At 42.1% G+C, this 16,092-nt stretch overlaps 1 protein-coding gene across 1 annotated transcript in view; it reads left to right on the top strand.

Moving 5' to 3' along the window:
• Window positions 1-16,092, top strand: part of LOC107390142 (E3 ubiquitin-protein ligase SH3RF3) — a 124,604-nt gene that overhangs the window by 10,264 nt on the left and 98,248 nt on the right. The window lies entirely within an intron of this gene.

Genomic DNA, 16,092 nt, shown 5'->3' with positions numbered 1-16,092 from the left:
TCTGACCATGCTACATTGCATTTGTGTGTGTGTGAGAGAGATAATCTGTAGTAATATATTTCTGTTCATCAAACGCCTTGTCCACCTCCTCCTCATCTTTCTTTGCTATGAAGAGATGTCGAAATGCACCCATTTTAGATTTGGCAGGAAGCAGACTCTTGGCTACAGCAGAGATATCAGTGCACATACACACACATGCACACACACACGCGCTCGCGCGCGCACACACACACACACACACACACCAGCAATATGGCAGCAAATAATACCAACCTGCTTTTCACACTCAAAGTTCTGGACTTCATCACATCAATGGCTGTCTTTATGAATTTGTATAAATGAAAACTTCTTCCTGTTTAAAAAACACAATCCTTTCTTTTGGAAGAAGGTAACTTTCTCCAACGCAAACCCCTCAACTAATACGAGCTCAGCTTTATTTAATGTGTTTGCTGCTAAAATATTGATACAAGTCATTAAGCATATTGTAATTATTCATGGAGCGAAACGGTGAAGCTGTTTAAAACAACAGGGTTACTGTAAATAATTGTGAAGGATTAGGTTCTCGTTTCAATTTCTTTTCCCAGCTGGGGGATGAATGGTGAAATTCTTCTCAGATGCACGCTGCGTGCCTATCAATTATCCAGGGGGTCATATAAAAACATCTGTGGTTATTCCAGGACACAATGATCCACTGCGTCTGTGGCTGCACTACAGCTGCGATCAGCTTTCCCCTCTGATGTGTTTGACCGTGTGTGTTTTGTATGCATGCTCCTATTTGAATTGGCATAAACGCACGCATGTGTGGCGTTTGATGGTGCTAAATGTGTGCATTCACAGTAAACGGGTATTTTTATCCCATGGAGCTTGAGTGGGATTTATTGTGTGCAGGTGTGTGAATTTATCATGAAAACATAAAATTCTGCAGAAGGAAATCATGAAAGTGTAGAGGCATTCATTTGGTGGATTTATGGGGTGAATTTTTTGCTTGGGAACTTCTCTGTAAGTGTGTGTGTGTGTGTGTGTGTGTGTGTGTGTGTGTGTGTGTGTGTGTGTGTGTGTGTGTGTGTGTGTGTGTGTGTGTGTGTGTGTAAGACAGATCTGGCAATTTTCTCCCTTCAGGATGGGGATTATGTAAGCAGAGAGAAGTGGGGTCAAATACCCTCCTCCCTGCGGCTGTCCTCTGTTCAGCCTGGGAACAACGAAATAACGGCTAAGAACAAACTCCTCTGCTCCGTGAATTAGAAACAAAACATTTAAACTCTTCAGAGACACTAAGTTCTCTTTGCCATAGAACATATTTTTATTTACAGATTTATAGACATAAACTTTGACTCTCCTATTCTCACCACCATGCATCACTTTATTAAACAAAGAAAGACGTAAACGCAACAAAGAGAGAAGATGTGACATATTAACTGAGACGGGTTACCAGGGCTTAATTTGAGCCGGATCTTGCCGGAACAAGATCCGGGAACTATCTTTATTTTGAAAGGACCGTTCCGGTGTTGTGCCATAAATCGACTCACTGCCAAAAAATGATTAGCTTAGTTTTTTCCAGTTCGGAAGTTGTTTTAAGTGTTGCTATTTGTCTTAAACGTTCACAATGAGGATATATTAATCCTTTTTGCAATATTTGCGATTGAAAGATGGTTTGTGGTAAGAACTGGCTTTCTTTCTGTTACAGCCTTGATACTAAAAAAATAAATAAACAATGTAAAATGGCGCCCTGTATTGAATGTAAACGTTGTATAAATGTAAATAAACAATTCTCCAGTGATTTGATTTTTTCCCCCTTCCTTTCTTTAGTGGCTAATCATTTTTTGGCAGCGAGTCGATTTATGGCACAACACCGGCAACTGTGTGCAAGGATCCGGCAACTCACGCGACAAACTTGTGCTATATGCTAGATTCGAATTACGGGTGAGCTAGGGAGCTCCTGGAAGCCCTCAACACACCCAGGGGGAGTCCGAACGATCCTGGTTCTACTTATTTTGCAGTATCTATGTGGATTATTTAGAGCTGAGAGGTGCAGAGCTCTGATTGTTGATGCGCTCCAGACAGATGCGTCCTGAGCACGGCCACAGCAACATTATCAAAGTGTCACCACCTCAAAAACAAATTTAACAGGCGATCGTTGATGTCGGCTCATATCCTTTCATGCTTTCTGTCTTTTATTTGTGCCCGATGCGTTTTACTGCTGCGGTGCAGGGCGCATCACCGAGATGCAGGAAGATAATAAACAGACGGGACAGAAAAATAGTCACATAAAAAACAAGTTAGTTTTTGTACCTGCTGGTTGCAACAAACAAACACCATTGAAGGTCATCAGAAATGAGGAACAGAAAATGAAATAATTATTTCAATGTCTAGATCAGCAGGAACTCTGACAGGCTGCAGGCGCATCAGTTTGCGGCCATTGCGCAGAGGGGGTGCAGAGGGGGTGGGGGTGGGGGTGCGGGGTTTGTGACGTTAATTCAGGCCGGAAATTTTTAAACCATCCCAGGCCACCGCCCAATTCTCGATAAACACTAAAAGTGGGTCAGGTTGGGCTGTCATGGTCTGTGTCTGCATCTTCCTCATGTGTCTCCTGCTGTTCCCCATTTGCCTTCTAGGTTTCCCTCCTCAGACATCCCCCTCCCAGGTCCGGTGCTCTATTGGCTCCCTCTTAGCCACGCCCCTGTAGTTTCTGTTTGTAGTGTTTTTCTTTAGTGTCAGCTTCCCCTTAGAATATTGGTTATTGCCTTCTGGTCTTTTGTTTTTCTCTTAGGTCATTTTCCTTTGTTACAGCCTTTCTTTAGTGTGTTTTTTCCCACCAGTGTTTTTCTTCCTCCTCCCTGATTTAGTAATTCTGTTCACCTGGTCCCTCTCCCCACACACCTGCAATTCATCTCCCTCTCTTCTTCCCAGTCTATATAAGCCCTGTTTTGTCTCTGTGTTGTGTCGGTCCATTGTATGTTGTCAGCGTTTGTTCGTGCTCTGTTTGAGCTTTTGTCTCCAGGTCTTCGTGCTCTTCGTGAGCTTTCGGTCTTCAGGTTTTGGTGCTCTGAGAGAGCTTTTTGATGTCCTGTTCTCCAGGACTTTTGGACTTTTGGCCCGCTGCCATATTCTGGATTTATTTTTTGTTCTTCCTAAAATAAAGGATTTTTACTTTTACTAACTTCTGCCTCGAGTCATCCTGGGTAATTAGATTAGATTAGATGAAATAAGCCGGACACCATCATCCACCTGAACTTAAGACTCACAGGTACCAGACCACATGTCTGGGTCAAGAGAATCACACCACAAGCAGAGACATAAAAAAGTGTGTGTGTGTGTGTGTGTGTGTGTGTGTGTGTGTGTGTGTGTGTGTGTGTGTGTGTGTGTGTGTTTGGGAGGGTCTCACCATTGCTAAACGACTGTAGTGTCATTTAGGTTTACAGTGTAGTGGGCACAGATTAAATGGACAGCCTCAACAATGGAAGAAGCCTCTTGCAGATGCACACATCTCTGACATCCGTATATACTGACAGACCAGTATATATGGATGTTTTCCTCATAATATTCATACAAACACCAACAATAATACTAGGAGTTTGAAGGCTACCAAAGACCAAATAAGCCAGAGGTGAAGGTTTATGCATTTAACAAGACATCTCATAAATGATCATCAGGGCTGATGTGAAATCTAATCCAGATCAGTCCAGGTCAGAATTATCATCTCATCTGTGTCATGATCAGCTGCAGCTGGATGTTCATGGCCACAAAATTTCAAGTGAAGCACACTTCTTTTATGTCGCGTGTTTGCTCACGATCCATATTTCCGTTTAGAAACAGTTTCTCCTCCATGGATGTACCTGCCTGTCCGAGCGTTTAACCACTGGTTGGTCGGCTGATGCTGCTGTCAGTCATTGCGGGAATGTGTACGGTGTGGGGAAACAGTTTTAATTTCTCTCCTCCGCCTGAGCTGGTGGTGACACGCGGCGCGCCTCGCGGCAGTGATGCGCCTTTTGCGCAAAATGCGGCCCTTCATGGAGCTCGTGCCAGACTGTGGATGACTGACGTCAGAGGACACACAGATATCTTTTCAAAAATCTCTGAGATTTCGACTAATGAATACCTGGAAAATTTACCGGTATGCACTGTACCCTAGAAAAAGTACTGGCATGCTGAAAGGTTATATTTAGAAGTGGCGGCGGTGCTGGTACCGGTGTTCTGAGAAAACGTCCTACTCGTAGGATAATTTTACGGTGTTTTACATGACACAAACCCTAACCCTAACCATAACTCTAACCCTAACAAAAAAAAAAATCAAGTATCAACGTCAATAAAAGTACTATTACTACTTATCTATTTTCCTGCAAATATGACAGCGGAGTAGCATTCCCCTTTTGTGTTGTGCGCATGCGCGCACATGCTCAGTAACGACGGGTAGGACGGTTTACGGGGTAGGAGAAATTCCCAGAACACCTGTCCAATGCACTGCTCTCCGTTCCTGACAGCTGCTGTTTCTCCCTCCCCAACCCACCCCACGCGCCCAGCATTGCGCGTTGCGCGATAATTAAACTGGCCCAAAAAATCCATCTTAAACCGGTTCTCCCAACATGACCACATACAGGCCAGCCTGGACATGCATCTGTGGCCAGAGCTTTCTTCTTTTTCAATCTCTCCTTTTCTGCTCCACCTTTCCTGGTCCGTCTAGGCCCATTTAGCCTCTGGGGATAAAGGTGCAGTGGTGCTGTAGCCGCTTTGGGGTGGTGGGTGTCTGCAGCGCTTTGCCAGACCCCGACAAAGTGAGAGGAGGGGGTGTCTTTGTGCCCAGTTTGCTCCGTTTGTGCTAGCATCAGGACAGCAGGTGCCCTGGTGAGCTGGATTTCTCATTTAGATATTACGCACGTCATGACCGGCAATCACCAGTTTAACGGCCAGGTCACCAGGAAATCTCCCGTTTTTCCCAATTACCAGTCCGCCACCGAAGAGATGTGTGCTAACTTAGAGAATGTGAGCGCAATTTTAATCACATATAATACCCGTATGTAAAGGGTGGAGTATAAGAGTCAGTGCCTTTCATATTCAGTCACAGCCTGGCATTTATTTTCTCGGGGCACCTTTTAACTTCCCTGACTGTTCCGGGATAAAAGAACACGAGAGAGGATGTGTTAGGTTCTCAAAAGGAAGCTCAGAAAGAAAATAGCCCACAGTGTGTAGAGAGGATTTTACTGTTCCACCTGCTGGAAACAACAGTCACATAATTATGTGTGGGTGGGACAAAGCTGAACAGTGGCAGGTTTCTTTTACTGATGCTGGTCTGACGAGGACATTTCTAGTATCACTGTTGGCCAGTGGTGACTCAGCTTAGAAAAATATTGAGTGCTGTGGTTTCTGTTCTGCCTTTTTGAAAATGATATCCTTGATTGGAAAATGTTAATTTTAAATTTTAAATAATTTCAGCCATGCTCATCAGCTCTGATTTTTAAAATCGTGCAGTAAATAAACATTTGCATAAATTAGGTGTTTTAATAATCATCGTGTGAAACATTGACACAACATTTAGTTTCTTGTTCTCTGTGAGTCATTTCCCTAAAAGCTTCTTTCTCTATAAAAAAAAAAGCTTTTTTCATCAGAGAAAAATACTTTCTATTGTGTGATGGGTGGGTCCTTGTTAGTGGTGGGAATTTCGGCTCTTTTAGAGAGCCGATTCTTTTGTCTCAGCTCACCAAATTTCGGCTCCCAAGTGGCTCCTCAGATTTTCTGTTGCGTAAAATATATTTATCACCAAAAATAATGCACAACTATATGTCAAATGATTTACTACTGTAAAAAATGCAATATATTACATTTTTATCATTTAAATGGATTTATTTACTGAACACTTTAAGAAATCTCCACTTTCCGACTGCTGCCGCTCATTTTCTCACCGTCTTCGTCGCACTTTCCTCTATCTCGCCTTTTTCCTCCTCATTCCCTCTCGTCTCCCTCTGCCCGCATGTGCTCTTCTGTGTGTGTGTCTGAGTCTGATCCTCCCTCTTCCTCACCCCTACTGCTCTGTGTGTGGACAGTTTGGATACGCAGTTGCACATGTTGACCTGTGGCTTTCACCAAAGTAAGAGGGGGAGGGGAGGGATGGTGACGGCTCCCAATGACGAGCCGGCTCCCATCGTTCACTTCATAGAGCTGGCTCTTAGAGCCGGTTCGTTTGCGACCGACACATCACTAGTCCTTGTAGTATTATAAACCGCAAATTAAACTGAAGCTAAATCTTTGCTGTGGACTAAATGTACTGTGTATCTTCAATCTTTCTGCTGTTGTTTTTCAAACAGTTTATATTTCCTACTCAGAAAACGGAATTTCCGTGTACCGAGGAAAAAGCAAATGCACCATTAGCTGATAGCAGTGGAAGCTAAAATATCAAGTTAAGGTTATCTTAAACAGGTTATTTACCTGCTGGAGCAGACTAAAACGATGATGCATCACTTAGGTCATCGCCAAAGTTGTCATCATAACCCAGCCACCCGTCGCATTTAGTGAAGTAGACTAGGGCTGCAGCTATCGAAGATTTTTGTAATCGAGTACTCTATCGAATCTTTTTTTCGATTAATCGAGTACTCTAATAAATTACCCTTTTGTGTTTGTAAACCATTATATAAAATAGCATGTTATAAAATATGAAAGACCTCTCAAAATGAGCAAGCAATTGCCAGTTATTCTTTCAATTCAATTCAATTCAAAAATACTTTATTAATCCCAGAGGGAAATTAATTGCTGTAGTAGCTCAGAATAATAATAATAATAATCAAGTCATCAAAGAGTTGTTGTATGTTACAATGGCTGTTGGCAGGAAGGATCTCCAGTAGCGGTCAGTGTTGCAGCCAAACTGAAGAAGCCTCTGACTGAAGACACTCTTCCGTTGTCGGACAGTCTTGTGAAGAGAATGCTCAGGGTTGTCCATCATTTTCTTGATTCTCTGGAGAATCCTTCTTTGCATTATCTCCTCCAGCGGTTCCGAAACTGCCGAAACTCTGGCTGAGTCCTTGAAAGGGCTTGGAGTTCCTCCATCTTGTTGGCCAGTGATCTCAGATTGTCTGTTATGATCGATGGAAGAGATGGTTTGAATTTCCTCTTTCTCTGTCTCCGTTTTGCTCCCGCTCTGCACCCACGCTTCTTGTGTTTTAGATCATTTTGGACTTGTGGCTTCAGTTGAGGTATTATTTCAGCCTTCTCAATGTTAATCAGCTGCTCCCGATTGTAAACAGCTTGTTGCCATGGTTATGCATCATAACAAATGCTCAAAAAGTGAAAAAATAGCAGTAAAAATCCTCCAAGCTTCACAGCACTAGAAACAGAAAAGTAGTGTCCAAAAAATACAGTTTTTCCTTGAGAAACTAGAAGAAAAAATGCCCAAGAAAAGGCAAAACTTACATATAGTCAACAGAGCTACTCCAACATGCAGCCACCCAGAGCAGCGCAGTTCCAGAGTTTTATTCAAAATTAAGTTTGCAAAACTTCAGCACTTCAACTTTACTTCACAGTAAACAAATGCGTGTGCAAAAAATAAGTAAACAACCTGAGCCGATTTTCCCCTCGTGCGAGAATCTGCTAGCCTGCAAGCCAGACAGAAACTAGGAGGATAACTGTTGAAGTAGCGCTGCGAGCGGCTGCGGCCCAAACAGAACCAGAACCGCTCACGGCGCAAACAGCTCGCCGGCTATTTCCCTATTAACACACGTCCGTTTTAATTTCTACACTTTTTTTCTCACACAATAACAAGGATTGTCGAGAAAGCATGTTTGCTATGGTTTTGGCAAATTATACTGATCACACAACATTTATTTACTTTCTTTCGTTTTCCTCATAAATACCCGTGTCCTCCTGCAGCAATCCCGAGGGACAACAAATATCAATAACAACACAATAAAAAGTCCGACATATTGTGTAAAATCTGCTATTTTTAGCACATTTTAAGTCCGACGTGTTGCTACCAGACGTACGGTGTGAGCTGACACTGAGTGCTACAAACGAAAAAGTCGCACAGTGTCCGCAGAATACAGGCCAAAATGCATTATCTTGTAGAGGCTCCAAGTCCGCTTGCAGAAGTGACATTTACAGGTGCTGCAGCATCGAGGATGTGGTGTTGTGGTAGGCTAGATCCATTTTACAGTATTTATACTGGACTACGTTTTCCACCTTGCAACGTGAAAAATGGTTCCACAACTTTGACATTTTCTGTCTTTTTCGCACTCCACCGGGGTTCAAGTTGTCCGCCATGGCTTAAGAGAAAGTTAAGTTACATTCGCTACTCGCAGTCCAGTGGGCATGTGCGTCACTTATTTCGGTCTGGGTGAAACATGACCCCGTGCGTTTGCAAAGCCACAAATTAATTAAATATGAATTAAACGAATCCTCGAGGCAGAGAATTTGACTCGAGGATTTTTTGTACTCGAATTATTCGAGGTACTCGAGGAATCGTTTCAGCCCTAAAGTAGACCCAAACTTAAGAGCGTTTTCTTTTTACCATGCTGCTTTGTTTACAGCTCGCCCGCAGCAACTGACAAGTAAGTAAGTACATTTTATTTATATAGCACTTATCACAGACATAGAATCACAAAGTGCTTCACATAGATCAAAATAAAACAAAGTCATAAAATCATAATGATCTCAAAACAGAAATAGATTAACATCAGAAAAAATAAAGTCATAAAATTTCATGAAAAGATTATTACAAATTTGAGTTAAAAATAAGAAAATAAACAATTTAGGTAAAAGCAGCTTAAAATAAAAGGGTCTTCAGCTGCTTTTTAAAAGTGTCCAGACTGTCAACGCTACGTAAGGATAAAGGAAGATCATTCCAAAGTCGGGGTGCAACAGTCTGGAAGGAGTGATCACCTCGACTTTTATATCTGGTCTTTGGAACATCTAGAATGATCTGGTGGGTGGGCCTGAGGGCTCAGGTTGGAGAATAAGGCTTTAACAGTTCAGTAATGTAGGGAGGAGCTTGACCATGTAGAGCCCTGAAAGTTGTAGTCAGGATTCTAAAATCAACTCTAAAGTTAACGGGTAACCAGTGCAGAAACATTAGAATAGGAGTGATGTGTGCTGCTCTGTTTGTTCCAGTTAGGAGCCTCGCTGCAGAGTTCTGGACCAACTGTAGGCGGTCAAGGACAACATACGTAATGCTCTTGCACATGCGCTGCTGTCCATCTTGGCAAATCCATGTCTCGCAAGTTGTAGTTAATGAAGGACAGGTACCGAACTCTGGTACCGAAACAAGGCACCATTTCATATCACATGATTCGGTTCTTGGTCGGTACCACAGAATTCAGTCGGTGCCTTAAAAAGTTCCAAATTCGCTGTTCATCCCTTCTTCAGGCTAGCGTTAGCAGTAGCTCAGACTAGCAGTTAGCATTACCTCGACCAACGTTTATTTGCTACCAATGCTGAAGTGGGTTGTGACCTTCAGATTAAAAACATCTGGAGTTTTTCCTCTGGTGGCAGAATCTAGAGGCATGTGTTGTACCTTTAGTCCCTAATCTTACTTCTGTGATTACAACTGGAAGTAATGCATCCCATTCTAACTATGTCTCAGTGGCCATTACAACAGTACTACTGCAGAAAGGAAAGCAGACATTATGGTATGCTGGATTAGACACCCCAAAGATTCAACAACAAGATCAATGTGATTTAAATTCTATGCAGCCAAAAGAGTTTTATGTGACTGAGTAAAAGTTGTGTTTACAGTTGAATGTGTCTTTGTGCATATGCGTATGCATATTCAGTCTTTTTTCTTCTTTTTTATGGGAAAACTTTTGTTCCATCATTCCCACTCTGCAGCGGATTCCCAGATGGACAGATAGAGCTGTTGTGGCTGTTGCCCTTTTGTAAATCCATCCTGGCGTGAACCTCATTCGTCTTCTGTTCCTATTTGATTGTGTGTGTGTGTGTGTGTGTGTGTGTGTGTGTGTGTGTGTGTGTGTGTGTGTGTGTGTGTGTGTGTTTATGCTAAAAGTATGATACACCAGCTAACGGATTTTCACAAATAAATCAAAAAGTATCTTACATATCTCTCTACTGAACATATCTAACAACGCGCAGTCGCAGTGATCCGGTTATTCTATCCTGTTTTTATGATGTTAATCTGAAAACAAGATAATTTCTGGTGGTGTGGAGAGCAGCAGCGGATACAGAAGTAGGACTAGCATCGCCTGGAGAGGACGCTGAATAAATAGCTTTGATTTTAATTAGTCACAAAGTACTTGTCGAGTGAAATATTGTCAGTGAGGGACCTTATGTATTGAATTATTTATAAACCCAATTTTAAAATGTGTGTACGTTTATTGGTGAACACTACAATTATGTGATAATTTTTCTAGAAACATTCACTTAATCTGTTTCTCTTCTGTTTTTGATCAGGACTGAAGAATGTTAGCCTTTCAGACAAATACTGACAGTCGTCTTAAACTGAAGGTTATTGTTCTGTTTGCGTGCCAAAGCCCCGGGGGTCTGTTCTGCCACTGTTTATCTCTGTCCTTTCTCCTATGTTTCGTTTTCCTCGCTCCACTCACACTCTTTCATTACTCCAAGCTTTGTCTCTTAATGATGTTTGTCCTCTTGGAGAGGGACTTCAAGAAAATGTTTGCCGCCACTTCCCCTCTCAGCTCACCATTCAGCCTTCCACGGAGAGTCTGGCTCAGGTCCATGCTCATCTCTAGCTTTATTGCAGCGCTGCCAGTTCTATTAAAACACCACAGGTCGTCCCTTACTGCCATTGTGAAATAACTCCATACAGTGGGTACAGAAAGTATTCAGACCCCTGTCAATTTTAACTATTTGTTATATTGCAGCCGTTTGCTAAAATCAATTAAATTCTTTTTTTTCTCATTAATGTACACACAGAACCCATATTGGCAGAAAAATTAAGAATTTTAGACATTTATGCAGATTTATTAAAAGAGAAAACATTAGTTTTGTTGGTACATGGAGACTTTGCACCAAAACTGGATGTGTTTTGGAAGCGTCTGGTCAGAGTTATCCAATTAAATTCAGTCCTAAAAAATTGTTATTACTGTCTGTCTTATCGCAGTAGATCATATAATCTCCCCCGTATTGTAATAAATATCATAAAGAATTTTACCAATAAGCATCCCTATTAGGAAAAAAGCTTTTTACTTATGTTGTTTTTCTTCCAAATAATTGAAAAGGCTCTAAATGAAGTATTGAGACAAAATGTGGAAATATAAGCTACAGGAAAACATTTTTTTCTTGTTTTTGTTGTGAACTGTGAGGAGCACACACCGCTGTTGTGTCCCAGAACTTTTCATCTTAAGCAGTAGAGGCAGAAATAGGCTAAAACTCAAAGGCAAGCCAAACAAAAACGGTTTCATAAATCGTTGTAGCTCATTTTCCCCCAGCCTTCAGAGAGAATTGCAACGGTTATTATGGCTGCACTAATCAGAAAGGTGGAAATACGCTGGAAAGCCACAGGAGAAACCAGCAACGGTTAAAAAATAATAAATAAATAAATAAATAAATAAATAAATAAATAAATACAAACTAGGGCAGTGTGAGACCCTGCAGCCATGTCTTCCCCCTTTTCCTCACTCAAAACACATTCGTTCATACATAAACTGATTTTTCTCCTCATCAACACATTTTGTCTTTCTTTCACACCCTCTTTATACCGCCATGTTTCTCCCCCAGTCCTCCCAGTGCCAAAGCTCTGTTTGATTCAGTGCTTGGTAACGTCACTGCTGTTAAAGTGCTAATTGCAAATCTGATTGGTGAGCCCCTGGGGATGAGTTTAAAAAGAGTTGCTCTGACACAAGGCTCTAACGTCACAAGCAGTTTTGCAGGTCATCGTTTTGGAGATTATTAGACTAAAACGGTAATGCTAAATGACAACGTCATTGCAAATATAATGATAAACATCCCGTCTCATGAAGAATTCGATACATCTTTCTCTATGTAATACAATCATGGCGATGCAGGAATTTTGCAGCATTCGTTCCGCCAAGCTTGGTAGTATTGCTGCAATGCCAAAGTTCTGAATGCCTATTGCACCTTGGCGCAACAGAGGGAGGTGTCATGATCACGTGGGGAGTTACTGCCGAGCTCCAGCTGGTACCTGTATTGAAAACGAAACTAAACACGAGCCGTACATTTTGTTTATGTTTATTCATTTGGCAGACGCTTTTATCCAAAGCGACTTTACAATTTATAACCTATAGGGCATGTTGTGATCTGTGGGGGAAACCGGAGTACCCGGAGGAAACCCACGCATGCATGGGGAGAACACGCAACTCCACGCAGAAAGGCCGCAGCCGAGTTTCGAACCTGCAACCTTCGTGCTGCGAGGCAACAGTGCTAACCACTGTGCCACCATGCAGCCCAGCTTTTGTAAACAGAACCAGTTGAGATGATAAGCTGGCATGATGCAGAGCTCCCTGAGCTCCAGGAGCTTCTCTCCATCAGAGCTGGAGGTCAGGTCACCAGAGACTGCACGGGGACTGTGGAGGACAGACACCTTTAGAAGCGGCTTGTGAAAAACCTTAATTAGCAATAAACTCTATCGCAATAAAAAGCAAGTCACGGCAGTGCAGAGACCGCCACCATACCCCCTTTATACCGCCAATGTGTAATCATTTGTAAAAAGGGCAGGATATCGCCACATCACCGCCACTGTCTGACAACTTATAAATGACCTAAGGCTCCCTGATGCCGGCTCAGCATTGTGGCAAATTGACGGCGTTGTTTTCTAAAAGAGGCTATTGATGTCATGGTCTGTGTCTGCCCCTTCCTTCATGTGCCTCCTGGTGTCCCCCATCCCTCTCTAGATTCCCTTTTGTGTCTCATAGCGCCCTCATGTGTCCTTTGTCTGCATCTCATTTATGTGTTTTCTGTTTGTAGGCATTCGATCATCCCCATCCCCTCCAGTTGTAGCTCCAGCCTCTTTGTCCCCAGCTCTGTGTCTATGTGGGTGTCTGCGTGTCCATTCCCCAACTCAGAGTGTGTGTGTGTGTGTGTGTGTGTGTGTGTGTGTGTGTGTGTGTGTGTGTGTGTGTGCATGTCCATTCCCCAATTCAGTGTGTGTGAGTGTATTTGGGTGTGATTGTGTGTGTGTGTGTGTGAGTCCTTCCCTCAGTCTTTTTAGTTTGGTTTTGTGTTTATCTGGCCTCCTTTGGTTCTGCTTCCCCATTTAGATAATTGTTGTCACCTGTCTTCCCTCCAGCCCTCACTCCACACACCTGCTTCCTGTTTCCCTAATTGTTCCTCCCAGTCTATTTAAGCCCTGTCTTGTCTTTGTCTTGTGTCGGTCCATTGTTTGTAGTTCTGTCAGTCTTGTTTCTCTGTGTGTAAACCAGAGTTTTTGGATTTTGGCTCACGGCCTTGGATTTACTTTATTTTTGGCTCTCCTTTTAAATAAAGGATTTTACCTAACCTTCATCCCTGCCTCGTGTCATCCTGGGTACTGCATATTTGGGTCCTCCAACACCATATCGTGACAGTTGAAACACATTTCATTCTGAGCCGGCTGGGGGGTTGTCAGTTTTTCTCTTTAAAAAAAACTTAACTGTTTACAATCAGTGGGTTTGTAACGTTGTCATGTCTCCGGCACGCTAACGCAGCAGCCCCGACATTTGTAATACGACACCAGCTGGCAAAAAGCTCCAGAGTTGTTTAAAGAACCGAAGCCAGTAAACAGGAGCGACACAGAAGTTTTTTTTCCCCTAAGAAGCCACTGTCGATTAAATTCTGAAAAGTTCCCAATGAGCTTGTAAGGAAAATGTATCTATTACATAACGTGCTGCTCACGCATCTGGTGGACAGTTGGGGGTAATATTGCAAAACATACAAATATCTGTCGGTCTGCTCTTCCCTTCTATATGAGGATACAATATTCTGCAGCTGATGCTCCATTTTTCACCAACTTATACAGAAAGGTTATTGATGTAAACATAAAGGCATTGTTATGCAGAGTTGTGGGCCCGTAACAAGCAGGCTATGTTTTGGTTATTTTGTTTCCTACAAGCAGCAATCTCTCATCATACCTGCACCACAGGCTTTTATTTTGTGTCAAGAGAAAGCTTTTATTTTTATTTGTGCACCAGAACTGGGGAAACTGGAGCATGCAAGCCTGGTTGTTGTTGCGATCATTTTCAGCTGCGTTGTAAATAGGAAGTGATCTAGATACAAACAGGATGATGTGAAAATGAATAAACTCAGATGCTGCAGGAATCATCAACAAAAACATTTATTTCATAGTTTGTAATTATTAGGGGTTCCTTTATGAAAAGAGAGAAAAATGGAGCATCCTGAGGACAAAAAAATGACACATTAACTACGTTTACATGCGCAGTGTCAGTGAGCCTCTTTTTAATAACGAATACTCTAATTATGGAGTTTGATGGGTGGTATACAGAAAATATCATTCATGCTTTCATTTTCAAATTGCAGGACGTTGCCGGGTCAAGGTAATCACATTACGCACCATGCCTCCTGGCACCTCTGTGATGTTTGCACTCATCCAGAGCTTTTATGACATCAATATCCATCAAAACACAGAGCTCTACTTTGGTTTCTTTGCCACTCTTCTTCTTTCTCCTGCAGCCATCCTGTTCTGCTCTGACTGTTGGTGTTGAGGCTTGAACAGCCATGTGTGAGTGGCCAGAAGCCTTGCAAAGAACAACTTATCGAAAAAGTGGAAACTATTTTAGTTTTGGGATAATTTATAGTCACTGTTGGAGCTTTTATTTGCAAAGTTTAGCATTATTCTTTTTTGTAGCTTTTGAATTATTCTCTAGTGAGACTTCTCTGGCGCACAGATCGTTCAGTGCGCTTTTGAAGAAAGCCTGGCCCTGGTCTCACGTCTGTGTCATCATTGATGCTACATCCAAATCCCTACAGAGGGAAGTCTCACCACTTGGCAGCCATCCTGGAAACGTTTTATGGCCAGCTGTCCATCTAGATCACTGGGGAACGACTCTTAACTGTATTTTCTATGGTCAGTAGTACACAAAATAACAAGTATATGTCAGATTATTCCTCTAATATTCATGTAGAAGCTTTTCAGCACTGTCCTCCTCCTCCATGCTAGATATGTTGCACAGTTTGACACTTAAACTACACGTGTTAAAGACAGGGACTGGAAACCCCTCATGTAACTGCCATCTTATACATAATTAACTCAGGGATCTCTACCGTAGTCCATGGTCTTAATAACAGTAAAAGTCAAGTAGAGCTTGTTTCTTTGTCTTCTTTGATTCCTAATATATAATTTCAGCCAAATGTCATTTCCTCAGAACGCAGATGTGACTTTAAATTAACATAAAGAGTTGTTTTAGTTGAATATAAAGTAATAAACAACCTATTAAACAAGCTAAAACAACTGACGGATGTCCGCTCTTCAGTTCTGTTGTTTTCCCCTCTTTAATTGATTTCTTTGTCCTTCCTTGCTCTCTTTCTTTTTATCTCTTTTCCCTCTGGTTCTGAGTGACGCCATGCGTCCCTTTTTATATCTGCTGCATTCAGCTGCTGCAGCTTTGCAGAAACACACGTCCTCACGCTCATTCTGGAAACATAAAACAATGTCAGCAGGAAGGCATTTTCTGGCAGCCCGTTCTTCTCTGAATTGTATTATCTTGGATGCATTAAAGGAAAACCTCTGCAGTCACACCTATTTAGTTGCGCTCTCACTCCGTCTTCTATTGCCACAAGAAAATTGAATTTCTGCCGCTGTTTTTTCCTGTGATGTCCCTGTCCCAGATAAGTCACTCTTGTCCCTCAGTGCCCGTACATGGGGACACTGTTGAAAACACACACGCACCAGCTGACCCGCTTGTTAATAATTGCTAGTGGCTGATATTTAAAGTAAATTTTTTTCTATTTGAGACACAGAAAATAAAGCCAACACCATACTACTACACGTACAACCATAAGCTGTTCTATACTTCAAACAGAGCTGCATAAATAGGGAAATCTGAACATAATTTGGCATGTAATGATTGTCGTGAGAGAATATGAGAAGAGTGGTATTATTTCGCATCAAAGGCTGTCATTCAGGCGGTATGGTTTTCACGATCAGCACTCTAAACCCATTAGAGACAGAGCTATAAGACAGATAAC

This window comes from Nothobranchius furzeri, chromosome 14 (genome assembly GCF_043380555.1).
Source record: "Nothobranchius furzeri strain GRZ-AD chromosome 14, NfurGRZ-RIMD1, whole genome shotgun sequence".
NCBI lineage: Eukaryota > Metazoa > Chordata > Actinopteri > Cyprinodontiformes > Nothobranchiidae > Nothobranchius > Nothobranchius furzeri.
The sequence above is the reverse complement of the archived record's forward strand: the minus strand, read 5'-3'. Positions and strand labels throughout refer to the sequence as shown.